Raw genomic sequence first — 10,515 nt, 5'->3', positions numbered from 1 at the left:
TCATTAATACTACCCTATTCCTACACTGTTGATCCAGAAGAAGGCAAAAACCCCAGGACACATTCAGCCAATTTGTGTCACAGGGGAAAAATTCCTTCTTGACCCCGAGAAAAGGCGATCAGTCCTAGGACCCCGGATCACACTGCTATTCCACCTACTACTGTACTATTACTACGGATATTTTATTACTACTTTTATGACTTTCTTATTATCACTAATATAATGACTCTTGTTAGTCTAATACTGATCTATTACCACTATATTACTATTCTCCTGCTATTATTATTACTGGTGTTTTTATACTTATGGGCCGGTAATGCCGCATCTGATGTTATCGGCAGAGAGGTCCCAGCAGGACGGTCCACAGGATGTTCTTCTTTCTTGTCATAGGGAAGACTTGGCTGACTTGGTGGTGGAAGTTGTGTGGCCTGGTTCTGCTTCTTCTTGTGCTGCTTCTCGGGAGCTTAATGTCCAGTTTGATCTTCTTTGCCGCCTTCTGCTCTTCTTTCTTGTCTTCCTCTTCATCCAGATAGTCCAGCATTTCTCTTAGAGCCATTTGTTCTTCTTCTTCCCGTTTCCTTTTCTCCCTGGCTTGGATGCTTATGGGTGGAGCGGGCCGTTCTTCTCTCCTTACAGTATACCTTCTTTGGGCTTCTGGGTTGGTTGGCATGAGGCGCTCCTTCTTGTAGAGGGGAGAAGGGAGAAGCTTCGTACAATACGCCAGTCTTCTCAGTATCTCCTCAGGGGGGACGTATCCGGGGCACATGGTGACTGCTGACATCTTCACTGACAATGTATCCAAATCCTATAAAACATCAGGAATAGTCAGCAGGGGTTTTGACTATAAATTCTGGTGCAGGGGAAGGGCAACATTGGGAAATGTATAGGATACTGACTGTTACATATGTCGGCTCCATTACAGGGGGATTTTCAGTTGGAACAAGTTATCACTTATACCTGGGATAGGTGATGACTTATAGATCAGTGGGGTCCGTCCGCTGGGAACTCCAGCTGTCACCAGAACTTTTATCCCCGTTAGATGGTAGAGGAGGTGCACATGCTCCACCGCCGCTCCATTCACCCTCTCTGGGGCCTGCAGGAGCTGTACTCAACGTTCTCTGGCACCCTCGGTGGTTGGGCGAGGGTACTGCCGCTGCCTCCTAACAGGATAACAGGGCCCTGTTCTGGCGATTGGTGGTTCCCAGTGGTCGGACTCTGATCTTATCCCGCAGATAGGTGATAACTTGTTGGGAGCTCCCCTTTAGTATGTGGTATATATGGAGGACGGGGTATCGTGCAGAGTACTAGCAATACTACACTGCGGCCATCCTGTGTGCGCCGGGGCCGTTCCCCATGGAGGAGCAGAGCGGGGGGTAAATATCAGGATCTTGTCGCCGGATCCATCCAGATGGGAGATGTGACGAGTGCGGCCTCACCCCCTGATATCTCATCCTATTGTGTGTTGGGGAATAATAAGTTGGTGCTGAGCAGATTTCTCAGGACGTCTTGGTTGTGGTCTGTGAGTGCGTGTGATGGGATGTGGCTCCTCCGTTATCTTATAGACGTCTTATACCTGGAATCTCGCGCTGACTGCAGGTGTCTGTCTTCACACTCGGATGAGATATAACAGACTGACTTCTTTTTTTTTTTTTTTCCAAATTCAAACTGAGCAATCCTATTGGTTGTTCAGAAATGCAGTTACCATGGTGACAGAAGTATCTGAAGATTTAAAGGGACAGGATGCTGTTATAGTGCTATAATACATTTTACTATAATGTTCCCCAAATACTGTATATTATGTGGCCCTGTGCAGATAATGTGGGGGCATATATAGCTCTCCATATATAGCTCTTCATATTTTACATAGATTCATTTAGAGGATCTGCAGAGATATTTTGGGGGAAAATAACTTATGGTAACAATTGAACGTGTATAAAGAAGGCTGGTTATCTATTAATGGTCATACGATTGCGGTTTATGTTCAATACAAATCTAAATATTAATCTGAAGTCACTGGGAGAGATTTATCAGCTAAATGACAGAATCCTGTAGTTCTGTGCAGCAAAATCTGTATTTCATGATTTGCTTCACATGTTTTAAACTCTTTCTGTGCCTTGTCTGACAAGAGGCGTGGCTTAGCTGAAAAGGGGTGTGGCTTATATGAGAGGGGAGGGGCCTAACATTCTACTCCAGAAATTACACCAAAATTGTAGCTCACATTTCTGGCAGAAACTAAGTAACTAACTAACTAGATGGTGTAAATGTGGACAAGACTGTGTAAGAATGTGGCAGATGGATGAAATGGCCGCTGCGGGGGGAATGTGACGCCCCACACTGATTATTACCAGTTCTTGCAGTTGCAGCGCTTACTGAGCGGAGTCACTGGAGGTGACGGGTGGGCGACCCCTGAATAGAATAATGCTCCACATCGCCAACATGGTCTATTCACTGGGAATCATTCACTATAATATCAGTCAGCATTAAACTGAAGGAAACTTCCCAGCACCTCCTAACAGCTGGAAGTAAGTGCCGGGTGCTGTGACTGCATTATACACCGTGTGCACTGAGGGATCAGCAAACATTGAGGAGCAGATGAGAGAATCTGGTAACATTTCAGTTTGCCAGCCGTGATGAGTTTTCCACAATAAATTGATTTGTGGCAAAATATTGATGGGAAAATACGTGTATAACACATGGAGGTCTTCTCTAACTTTTTTTATTCTCTTTTGAGTTTTTTAACACAAACTTAGTGTCCAAGTGATCTCAACCTATCTGACTAGAGGAAAACGGATGGTAACTATTAACTGCACTAACAGACTTTATAGGAAAAATCCAGCTCACCAGCAATGGAAATGCTGGAAATCCAGCGTCACAGTCATACAAAAATTTCTTTAACCCGTTTCTGGCATGAGGCGTAATAAGACATCCCTGTGCCCTGGGCCTTAATGACCAGGTACGTATTATTACACCTCGGCGATCGCGCCCACACACATGCTGTGCTGGCGCGTTCAGCTCCGAGTGTCAGCTGATTCTGACAGCTGACACCCAGTATTCTGTGCCAGGAGCAGCCCGGCACATTAACCCCCAAAATGCTGCGATTTGAAGTCGATCGCAGCATTTCGGGAGCAGGCTGAGGTAAGACAGCCCCTCCTACCTTGGATCGGAGACCCCTCGCTGTCTCAGTGGGGTGGTCTTGTTTGTTGCCATGGTGACCCGATGTCTTCATGACTACATCCGGGTCACCAGGCACCAGCAAGTTTGTTAGATCATGTGCAGAGCACTATCTATCTAACTTGTATCAGTGCAGAGCTTACAGCCTGCATAGCTTAGAGATGCTGCTGCATCCCTATGCTATACAAGCAATCAGCCTGCAAAAAAATGAAAGTCCCATAGTAGTACAAAGTAAAAAAGTGTCAGAAAGTAAAAAAAAAATTGGAAAAATATAAAACAAAATGAAAAAATCTTAAAGAATAAAAATATATTATACCCATAAATAAATATTATTATGAAAAAAACAAAACAATAAAAGAAAACATATTTGGTATCACCACGTCCAGAACGACCTGACCTCTAAAACTGTCCCACTCATTAACCCATTTAGTGAACACGGTGTAAAAAAAAGATGCAAATAACAGTGCTTTATCATCATACCGCCGAACACAAAATGGAATAAAATGCAATCAAAAAGACAAATGTAAATAAAAATGGTACCGCTGAAAACGGCATCTTGTCCCGCAAAAATGAAACCGCCATACAGCTCCATCAGCTGAAAAATAAGTTATCGCTCTCAGAATAAAACGATGCAATAAAAATACAAAATATGTAAAGAATATTGTAGATATAATCCCATGTCAATCATTGTATCCTATTTGGCAGGGGATTATAAAGATCTACTGCATACAGTTGTAACTGGATACTTCTACAGCCAAGAAGGAGGAAGGGGGCCCGAGAGAGTGAGTGACAAATATTTCACTTAGCAGCTCCAAGCCAAGAAATTACACCCCCACCAGCTAGCGGTGGGCTTCAACAGGAAGACCCCCTGGAGATCCAAGCCATGCCGTTCCCTTTGTGTCAGACAATTATAATTCAATACCAAATTATGGAAATGCTATATGTCCTAGTTATTTATAAAATAGATTTTCAAGATCCCAAGAGAATGGGGAATGTCAGCCTTACTCCCAGCCCAGTCTAGCGCGTAGGGATGGGGAGATACTAGACACAGCCTTTTGAAGACCCGTAGGGTCACTGTCTTTAGTCTCCACGCGTAGCAGGGGCCCGCCTGGATCGTGATGACACCAGAACCGGCTCCCTAGGACCGTCCATTAAGGAAGTATAACCCATTTTCGTTTTTGGAGTTTATAGCTGAGGGAGGCCATGGGTGGAGATTTAGGTCCAGTCCAAGGGGTAGGAGGGGGAGTGACCCAGAGAGTTTAAAAGCTCCTGCAGTTTTAGCCCAGGGCTTTTTCTCTGGGAGGTTGCGACAACACATCATGTGAGGGAAGTCATCTCCACAGAGGGACCCACAAGCCTACCATGTGGCAGCCCTCCCCCGCAAGCCAGGCTTTCCATCTGACTGGTAACTCACTCTTAATATCTGTTTTTATCTTTTGTACCACTACTATTGTGTTTGCATCTCTGACCATTATGTATTTATAATCCTTATGTATATAGGCGATGTGATGGCGATTAAATATATAGTTTAACTTTGGGCTGATCTTTTATCTCGATCCACGAATCCTCATGTCCATTGTACGGTCCAACTAACACGATACCCGGGCTGGTTTCTGGCCCGATAATTCCCGTTAATGGACCGGGGGGCTTATATCTAATAGAAACTGGTAGCAGCTCTACCAGGCTGACAAGGTTCTGTTTCACTGGGGCTAGTGGAAGGGGCCTCTCAGCCTGTCAGGGGTGTGAGCGAGTGTGGTGCCACGTCAGACACTGAGTGGGCAACCTCTTCTCACGCCCGGTATCTTCCTGTACCTGTGTGGACAGGGGTGTCTGTGTAGAACTGTACCAATCTGACATTACGCATCCTCGAGGGGGTGCGGAATGTCACGTTGGTGCAAAGGGCAGATCCATATCATGTGATCCATCAGACGTAACTGTGATGTCAGGCGGGTGGCGAGGTGTGGATCCTTCACATGTGGTGGCAGTGGTGGGATTCTGCGGGATCTCTCTGGTGCCATATCGCCAGAAAAAATTAACATACCGACATGAGCTGAAACGACACACACATGCTGCTGCTCCCAACGCACGTTTCGCCATCTGGGCTTTGACTAGGGACAAGGAACAAAAAGGCAGAGTTGGTATTTAAGCCGGAGTCAGCCAAAAAGGGTGCAAAGTGCTATATAGCAAGCCGCGATTATCTGGTAACAGAGAGAGGGATTGTCATGCATGACAACGTCACATCCGGTCCGCGTGACTCGACTCGCTTGAGCGCATCAATAGGGCAGAAGTGACGGCGGTATGCATTCAGCGTTGGAGCGCAAAACAAGATGGCGACTTCTGCGCTCCACGTTAGAACACAAGGGTCAAATTACAGCCGGCTGGGCTCAGCGCAATAAATATACAAGGAACCTCATGTCCTGAAACGTAAAACAGAAGTGTGAAAGGTGAATGAATGAATGTTAGTGACCTATTATGAATAAACAGTGTGTGGGGGGGGGGTAAGCAAATGTGAAAAATGTAAGTAAGAAAGAAGAAAATAGAAAAAGAAATTAAGTAATGAGTATACAGTACAGACCAAAGTTTGGACACACCTTCTCATTTAAAGATTGTTCTGTATTTTCATGAGTATGAAAATTGTACATTCACACTGAAGGCATCAAAACTATGAATTAACACATGTGGAATTATATACTTAACAAAAAAGTGTGAAACAACTGAAAATATGTCTTATATTCTAGGTTCTTCAAAGTAGCCACCTTTTGCTTTGATGACTGCTTTGCACACTCTTGGCATTTTCTTGATGAGGTTCAAGAGGTAGTCACCAGAAATGGTCTTCCAACAATCTTGAAGGAGTTCCCAGAGATGCTTAGCACTTGTTGGCCCTTTTGCCATCACTCTGCGGTCCAGCTCACCCCAAACCATCTCGATTGGGTTCAGGTCTGGTGACTGTGGAGGCCAGGTCATCTGGCGTAGCACCCCATCACTCTCCTTCTTGGTCAAATAGCCCTTACACAGCCTGGAGGTGTGTTTGGGGTCATTCTCCTGTTGAAAAATAAATGATGGTCCAACTAAACGAAACCAGATGGAATAGCATGCCGCTTCAAGATGCTGTGGTAGCCATGCTGGTTCAAAATGCCTTCAATTTTGAATAAATCCCCAACAGTTTGACCAGCAAAGCACCCCCACACCATCACACCTCCTCCTCCATGCTTCACGGTGGGAACCAGGCATGTAGAGTCCATCCGTTCACCTTTTCTGCGTCGCACAAAGACACGGTGGTTGGAACCAAGGATCTCAAATTTGGACTCCTCAGACCAAAGCACAGATTTCCACTGGTCTAATGTCCATTCCTTGTGTTCTTTAGCCCAAACTTGTCTCTTCTGCTTGTTGCCTGTCCTTAGCAGTGGTTTCCTAGCAGCTATTTTACCATGAAGGCCTGCTGCACAAAGTCTCCTCTTAACAGTTGTTGTAGAGATGTGTCTGCTGCTAGAACTCTGTGTGGCATTGACCTGGTCTCTAATCTGAGCTGCTGTTAACATGGGATTTCTGAGGCTGGTGACTCGGATAAACTTATCCTCAGAAGCAGAGGTGACTCTTGGTCTTCCTTTCCTGGGGCGGTCCTCATGTGAGACAGTTTCTTTGTAGCGCTTGATGGTTTTTGCAACTGCACTTGGGGACACTTTCAAAGTTTTTTTTTTGCTTTTTTCTTGCCATAATACAAATTCTAACACTCTATTCAGTAGGACTATCAGCTGTGTATCCACCTGACTTCTGCACAACACAACTGATGGTCCCAACCCCATTTATAAGGCAAGAAATCCCACTTATTAAACCTGACAGGGCACACCTGTGAAGTGAAAACCATTTCCGGTGACTACCTCTTGAAGCTCATCAAGAGAATGCCAAGAGTGTGCAAAGCAGTCATCAGAGCAAAAGGTGGCTACTTTGAAGAACCTAGAATATAAGACATATTTTCAGTTGTTTCACACTTTTTTGTTAAGTATATAATTCCACATGTGTTAATTCATAGTTTTGATGCCTTCAGAGTGAATGTACAATTTTCATAGTCATGAAAATACAGAAAAATCTTTAAATGAGGTGTGTCCAAACTTTTGGTCTGTACAGTATATGATTGTGAACTAAAAGTAAACGACACAAAGTGAATAACAATTGATCATACTTTCCATACACTAATGAAAGTGCTACAGTGCATATATGAACAATAAAAAATGTGTATATAATTTATTTAAAACAATAATAAATATATAAGGATTGAGAGGAACCACTAATTTTAAAAACCTCTATATCACAAAAGCTATTGTATTAATATACAGCAGCCTGTCACTGGTATTTATTCAGATAAGTATGATGAACATAACTCCAGAATGTGAAGACCAATTCCTCGTTGGTGAAATATCATCAATTCAGATGCATTTTTATTGTGTAAAAGCGCCAAAACATAAAAAACTATATAAATGTAGTATAGCAGTAAATGTACTGACCCGAAGAATAAAGCGACCTTATCAATTTTACCACACGTGGAACAGCATAAAAAAAGTAAAAACAATTCCTGAATTGTTGGTTTTTGTTTGTTCTGCCTCCCAAAAATAGGAGTAGAAAGCGATCAAAAAATGTCACGTGCCTGAAAATGCTACCAATAAAACCGTCAACTTGTCCCGCAAAAACCAAGCCCTTACATGACTCTCTCAGCCGAAATATGGAAAAATTATAGCTATCAAAATATGGGGATGCAAAAACTAGTCTTTGCAAAAAAAAGCGTCTTTTATGAATATGAATCTGGTATCGTTGTAATCGTACCAACCCGAAGAATAAAGTCGTCTAATCACTTATACCACACGAGGAACAGCGTAAAAAATAAGCTCTAGCATTAGAGTTACGGTTAGACCACGGCCTCATTATCAGTATTCGGTCAGTATTTTTTCTCAGGAGTGGGAACCAAAGCCAGGAGTGGGTGATAAATGCAGAGTTGGTGACTTGTTTCTATTCTACCTTTTCTCTGATTGCTCCTCTCCTGGTTTTGTCTCCCACTCCTGAGAAAAAATACTGACCAGATACTGATAATGGGGCCCTGGCCTTAGGGTTGTTTTAGGGTTAGGGTTGTGTTGACGTTGGGATTTTTTCAAAAGTAAAGAAAAAAAAAAAAATGATGACGATATGGTGACTAGTCTTGAGCACAAATGCTCGCTACTTGAGTATGCGTCGGGTGCCGGGTATGCACTGAGTATCGCAGGTGCTCAAGTGACATGCTCGAGTCTCTGCCCCATATGTTTCACGGCTGTTATACAGCCAAAAGAAAAAAACACATGGGGATTGCCTGCTATGCATCGGCAATCCCTGCATGTTTTTTTTTGTTGTTTTTTTGAGTGTCTAAAAACCGTGAAACATGCGAGGCGGGGACTCGAGCATGTCACTCGAGCCCTCGCGATACTTGTTTCATACCTGAGTACCTGATGCAAACTCAAGTAGCGAACACTTGCGCTTAAGACTAATGACAACATATTCATTATGATGACATAATGTTATCAAACTCTGTGTTCTGTGTCGTACCTCTGGGTTCAAAATGTTCACTATACCCTGTGACAAAGTCACTGGCAAAGTACTGGAGGGAAGATGTGTAGCACTGAGATTAGGAGCTCCAGTAATTAAATATAGGAAAAAGGTTCCAGCACACGAAGGGGTTACTCAGCCATCTTTAGTTCTAAGGTGGTTAAACACATGTAGAAAGGAAGGAGGTCAGAGGATAAAATCCCAGCCTTTTAGAGCATTTGTGTGTAGGATGGGTTTGGAGGTGAAAGCTCTGAGCTGTTTTGTCATGTGAAGGAAAGACAAACCTTGAGTTGTTTGTTCCTGAAGCGGGCGGTTACTCGTAGCTACAAGGACTGTGCCATACGTTATGTTTTGTTTTTCCGGTTAGGCCAGGAAGGCCGTGTTTGTTTTTGCTGTGGTTTATGCAGCATTCTTAATAAACCCAGCGAAGATTTAAAGAGACAATGTTCCTGTGTACCGCTATATGCAACCAAGTGAGCCGATCTACAACAACCCCTTGATAAAATCCTTGGGGGGTCTAGTTTCCAAAATGGGGTCACTTGTGGGGAATATCCACTGTTTAGGTGCATCAGGGGCTCTCCAAATGCGACATGGCGTCCGCTCTCGATTCCTGCCAATTTTGCATTCAAAAAGTCACACAGTGCTCCTTCCCTTCTGAACCCTGCCGTGCGCGCAAACAGTGGTTTTTCCCCACATATCAGGTATTGGCGTACTCAGGAGAAATTGCACAACAAGTTTTGGGGTCCATTTTCTCCTCTTACCCTTGTGAAAATAAAAAATTTGGGGCTAAAAGATCATTTTTGTGAAAAATGTTAAATGTTCATTTTTTTCTTCCACATTCCAAAAATTCCTGTGAAGCACCTGAAGGGTTAATAAACTTCCTGAATGCTGTTTTGAGCACCTTGAGGGGTGCAGTTTTTAGAATGCAGTCACTGTTGGGTATTTCTGTCATATAGTCACTTCCACCTCCTATCCACGATCTGTCACAAACTCTCGCAACCCTTCAAACCTTATTCCCATCCGCCCAGCCCCCGCCTCCCCAGTCCCACTAACAGGATCTCTATGCAATGCTCGCTCCGTGTGCAACAAACTTTCCTACATCCATGATCTTTTCATTACTAACAAACTCTTCTTCATCGGCATCACCGATACCTGGCTCACCACCTCTGACACGGCGTCCCCAGCTGCACTTTCGTACGGTGGATTCCATCTTTCTCACACACCCCGCTCCAATTTCAAGCATGGTGGAGGAGTAGGTTTTCTCCTGTCAGGCAACTGCTCCTTCACCCATATCCCACTGCCACCCTCCATTACTCTCCCCTCCTTTGAAGTACACTGTGTGCTCATCTACTCCCCCCTCCAACTGGCCGTCGTTTACCGCTCCCCAGGACTAACCACCACCTTCTTTGACCACTTCAACACCTGGCTGCTTAATTTCCTTTCGGATGACATCCCCACTGTCATCATGGGTGACTTCAACATCCCCATTGACACTTCCCACTCATCTGTCTCGAAGCTTCTATTCCTCACTTCCTCCTTCAGCCTTGCTCAATGGTCTTCAGCCCCCACTCACAAAGATGGCCACACACTGGACCTCATCTTCACCCTCCTCTGTTCCCTATCTAACCTCTCAAGCTCACCTCTCCCTCTTTCTGACCACAACTTACATTCTCTTACCTCTCCTCTCCAGGTACACAAGCCACACTCCACAAACTTGCACACCCTCACAGAAATCTCAAACACCTTGACCTACACTCAATCTCTGAATCCCTTCTC

Source organism: Phyllobates terribilis, unplaced genomic scaffold (genome assembly GCF_046119375.1).
Source record: "Phyllobates terribilis strain yellow unplaced genomic scaffold, ASM4611937v1 Scaffold_34__1_contigs__length_13252353, whole genome shotgun sequence".
Lineage (NCBI taxonomy): Eukaryota > Metazoa > Chordata > Amphibia > Anura > Dendrobatidae > Phyllobates > Phyllobates terribilis.
Note: the sequence above shows the minus strand (reverse complement) of the source record.